General features: G+C 41.3%; 1 pseudogene; it reads right to left on the bottom strand.

Annotated features, from left to right (window-relative positions):
• Positions 1-1,409: 1,409 nt before the first annotated feature.
• Positions 1,410-2,871, bottom strand: LOC147424110 (uncharacterized; annotated as a pseudogene).
• Positions 2,872-5,348: the final 2,477 nt, after the last annotated feature.

Genomic DNA, 5,348 nt, shown 5'->3' with positions numbered 1-5,348 from the left:
TAGGCCTCCTACTTCCATGTACTCGCACCTAGTTCACTGCCTTAAGTTCCCCTTGTATCCTAAGAGAAATGAGCCTAATGTCTACACTTTGAGTGATACCATGTATGAGCACATCTACATTAGCATGCCCTCTAATAGCAAGCCAATTTAAAACACATTAACCTCATAAAGTATAATTGGGTACCACTTTCTTGTATATGTTCCTCATCCAAAAGTTGAAGCATTTCTGACACTTTTTTATTCTTTCAAGTACATGTAGCTTACAACTTGCCATCCACTTGCAAGTGCTTTAAACTACCTTCAACCAGATTTTACAAAAATATCAAGCCATTTAAGCCACCCAAAAGTTGTCAAGACACCCTTATATATGTAGTTTCGATATCATTGACCACCTACAAGTGCTATCTACACCACTAGCAAGTGGTTCAGAACACTTTCAAATCACTTGCAAGTGGAGGAGAAGACCTAGCAAGTGATCTAGAAGGCCTTTGCAAGTTCTTTAGAACCACTTGTTTGAATGCGTAGTGTCAATCTCATAGACCACCTGCAAGTGCTATCTAAACCACTAGCAAGTGGTTCTGAACCACTATCAATGCTATCTTAACCACTTGCAATTGGTTTTGAACCACTAGCAAGTGCTATTTAAACCACTGGCAATTGCTATCTTAACAACTGGCAAGTGGTTCCTAACCATGGCAAGTGGATCCTAACCACTGGCAAGTGGTTCAGAACCACCGGCAAGTGCTATCTAAACCACTAGCAAGTGGTTTTGAACCACTAGAAAGTGCTATCTTAACCACTCGCAAAAGGCTATCTTAACCAATGTAAGTGGTTTTGAACCACTGGCAAGAGGTTCTTAACCACTGGAAGTGGTACAAAACCACTTTCAAGTGCTATCTTAACCACTAGAAAAAGGTTTAGAGCCATTGGCAAGTGCTATCTTAACCATTAGCAAGTGGTTCAGAACCACTTTCAAAGTGGTTGCAAGTGGAATAGAAAACCTAGAAAGTGGTCTAGAAGGCCTTTGCAAGTGGTTCTTAACCACTTGCTAGTGGCTACCAGTTTACATAATGCAAATGGCTTTCAACCACTTGCATGTGGTCCACAGTTCACAAGTGGTATAGCTTGCACTTCTGCCCACTAACCACTCATATTTATCTTCTACAAAGGCCCTAAGAAAAACTACTAAAACAATTTAAAATCAGCTTATAATAAGACATCTTACAAGGCGCACAACAAAATGGTCAATTGAATAGCAAATCATGTTTCTACATTAGAAATTGGTATTGAAATCCGTAATATAATGTCGGTTTTTTCTTCATCTTAGAAAATAAAAGAAGTCCTCATCATGAGTTACACTATCAAACTCATCATGGGTATCTACATACATGATCACAGGTACACAACTCTTAAGATTTTTGTTGAGACCCGAGATCAGAAGGCAGCTTTTTATAACGTGGTTGTGGAGGTGGTGGAGGCAGCACTTTGCCTTTGCAGCTTGATAAATTTTCCCTCACAGATTCAGCTTTTTGAAGAGTCTGCCACCCTCTTCTTCTAGCATCGAGTTTACAAGCAGTGATCAACTCTGATTGATTATCATTTTTTTTCCACTCATAGACAAATGGCAAAACTTCATGATGCATAAACCTCTCCCATTGGTCTTCCGTCTGGTCCTCTAAAGAAGGCAAGATAACATAGGAGTCTTCGTCGTTCAAGCAGCACCTGGGATATTTGTCATCTAGCAGGAGGGTGTTATTTTTGTTGAATTGTGGTAACTCATTCCAAAAAGTTTCCAAGACTAGAAAGAGCATATGTTCCCCTTGCTCGTCAAGCCATGAGCTTCTAGTGCATGCCTCCTTTGCAATCCACCCATTCAAGCACCTATGGGCCTGAGGCAAGCACAATTCTAACCTCTTTTCTAGGTCTTGGTAAGGGCTTGTGTTCCAGACATACACTTCAACAATCTGGCTAGCCCCAAGAACAAACCACTCTACAAAATGGTGCACATAGTGGTTCAGATTGTTGTCCTGCTTCACCTTCCAAAAGTGCAGCATGTCCACGTTAGGCGGCCTTGGTCCCTCTCTCTTGTCGTGAGTGACAATAAGCAAATCATTAATATTAATGATCAAGGCAGGCCTATTATCCTCTGAAAGGTGAGGGACACAAAATTGAGTTACTAGCTGTGTCTCCCGATCAAAGTGCCCCATGTCTTCTTGAGCACAATGATGGTGCCCAACATTACCAATCACTTGTATTTTTACTATAGCACCCAAAAAACCACACCCATTAAATTTAGTGAAGATTGACACCATGAGACAAAAAATATATCTTATATGCAAAATAATTAAATAGCACAAAAAGCACATGGAACTTAAATTTTTTGATGTGCGCGGGTTTTGGGGGGGTCTTGATTAGTACTTTTCTTTGGATCTGGATGATGCACTCCTTCCTCTTATTGTCACTTGTGTTTCTTCCTCAGGGTATTTTCAATTACTAGTAATGTCTCCACATCTTCTGCGTCCTCCACTTTATCCTTTGGGATCACAATAAGGTCTAGGGGAAAAAAACCAAAATCTGCTCGAACAAAAATGAAACACTACATATATGCACTTCATTACCTTCCTAGTTGTCGGTTGAGAGCTTGCTAGAGTCATGTCCAATGGTTTCCTTGCCATGGTTCTCAACCACGAAGGGTTCAGCCTCGGGGTCCTCCACTCTATCCCCACTTTTTACAATAGCCTTGCCATGCTGAAAACCCTCAAATAGCTCTATGTTGTTCTTGTCAAGTTCAAGCACTTCTGTATTGTTCTTGTCAAGCTCAAGCAGGCGAGAAATTTTGTTAGCATTGGTTTCTGTGAATAAAAAAATCATGTTAAGGGACTTATCTCATGACAAGTGGATTTAAGTTGATTATAGTGAACCCACCCTCCGGCTCTGTGTACTCAATTCCGAGTGCCGAGCACTTGGCAATTTCTAAAATCTTTACTGTGCACAATGGGTGAGTGCACTCTGCCATAGTGCCACATAGAATTGGAAAGAAAAATGGGTTGACGTTCTAGCAAGAAGAACCCTACCATGTGGTTAGCTGAGAAGGGTTTCCCACATGCAACACAGTCACCCCCAATACACACAAATGGTTTCAAAACAGTGGCTTTAGTCGGCAGTGAAGGGACAATGATGCCTCTACCCTTTTTCTTGGATATATTGGATGGTTGTATCCATAAATGCTCTTCGAGACGTCAAGGCTTCTAAGCCAACCATATCATAAACAACAGCGGAGAGTAAGATCATCTCATGCTTGAATGGACTTAAGTGCACAAGCTTGAATGCTTCTATTCAACTTCTTCTAAAGAATTCAAACCAAATTAAAAAATGCTTGGAAAATCTTATCAAAATGCTTTCTAGACATTTTTTAGCTCTTTCTAACAACTTGTTTAGCACTTTTAATGACCTATTGAGCACCATTGAGCACTTCAGAGCACTTTCTAGCCACCTGGTCACCACTTTCTAAGCACCTAGTTACCACTTTCAAAGCACCCTCAGAGCACTTTATTGGCACCTGGTTACCACTTTCTTGGCACCAAAAATCATTTCAAATCACTTTTTGACCACCTATTCATCAATAGTATGCACTTCAAAGCACTTTCAAAGCACCTGGTTACCACTTTCTTGGCACCAAAAATCATTTCAAATCACTTTTTGACCAGCTATTGATCAACACTTTCTTCAAAGCACTTTCAAAGCACCTGGTTACCACTTTCTTGGCACCAAAAAGCATTTCAAATCACTTTTTGACCACCTGTTGATCAACAGTAAGCACTTCAAAGCACTTTTTTACCACCTAGTCACCACTTTTACTCCTTGTGAGCAGTTAATGTGCTCCAGATTGCAAATTGGTTCCTCGAAAGCACTTTAAAGTACTTTCTCAGCACCATTCAGTATTGTAGAGCACTTTCAAACCACCTTGTTACCACTTTCTTTGCACCATAAAGCATTTCAAATCACTTTGCGACCACCTATTAAGCAACATTGAGCACTTGTAGGCACCATTGAGAACTTCAAAGCACTTTTAGGTGCTTTTAAGGCATTTATTAGCACTTTCTAGGCACTTGTGAGCACTATGAAGGTTTTTCTAACCTACTTCCTACTCCAAGTAAGAAATTTAGACCTATCTCAAAGCACTTCATAACATGCAACACTTCTAGTCTGAAGTCCCAACCACTTGGTCAACACATTCTCCTTATCTATTGAGCAGTTTGAATTTGTCACAAAGCACTTCTAGGCACTTTTAGTAGCAAGCTGACCTGCAAGGAGTCCAAATCTTCTTTAAGCTGCCCTGAATTAGTAGTGGCAGTTGCCTTGGATAGCATCTTGGTGATAGTTGTGACCTCTACCTCTTTGCAGTCTACCTCCCGTGGATTTGAATCGGGTGAGGTCTTGGGCAGCATCGTGGTGATAGTTGTGACCTCTACCTCTTTGCAGTCTACCTCCCATGGATTTGAATCGGGTGAGGTCTTGAGCACCTTCAGCTCCTTGTTTAGTTGGTCCAATTCCCTGTAGAAGTCACTGTAAGCAAAAAAATGCCCTTCATTTCTAAGCCACAGGTCCCTCTTTTCCTACACCTGCACTTTCACCTCCCCCAACATCCTTTTTTGCTCATTCTCCTAGCCACTAAGTCCCTCCGCCATGCTAAGCACCAACTAAATATACATTGGCGTCTCTACTGCTTGAAATGGTTGCAGCTTGCTTGCTGAAATTGTTGGTATTGATGACAAGGCATCGTCACAGATAGATGCTTCTATTTGAATGACACTTGTCAAGCCATAATCGGTGCGGAACTTGTTGATCTTTCGCTCCAAACACCCTTTTTGCATCTTGCAATTTTCAAGGACACTGCCACCAAACCTTGCCCATGCAATCTGATGTCCAGTCGGATCACTTGCTGCTGTTGGACACCTCTCATACACGAAACCCCGTACAAATTTTACTAGCAGCTCACCATTGGATGGGGTTGCTTGATATACCTTCTAGTACAAAAGCCGGCACTCATCAACGAACTCGTCCCTCACATGGTTGAGAAATAGCTTTGTGGTTTTCTTGTGCAGGCACTTGAAGACACTCATCCACTCCTCAACGGGGATATCTTTATTTGTGAGCTCTTTAGGCAGCTTCCCTCTAGGCTAATCTCGTACTTCTCATGCAGTTCCTCAATCAAGAAGTAAAATCTTGACAGTCGTGGGTACTCCAATGCTGCAAGCACCAAAAAATAGAGCTTGTTGAAAGCCTAGCTTTGCAAACACTGAAGCAATTGAAAAAAACAATGCAAAACATACACATGCATACATTTC

Source organism: Adiantum capillus-veneris, chromosome 26, assembly GCF_014529385.1.
Source record: "Adiantum capillus-veneris isolate H3 chromosome 26, ASM1452938v2, whole genome shotgun sequence".
Taxonomy (NCBI): domain Eukaryota; kingdom Viridiplantae; phylum Streptophyta; class Polypodiopsida; order Polypodiales; family Pteridaceae; genus Adiantum; species Adiantum capillus-veneris.
This window is presented reverse-complemented; position numbering and strand designations above follow the sequence as displayed.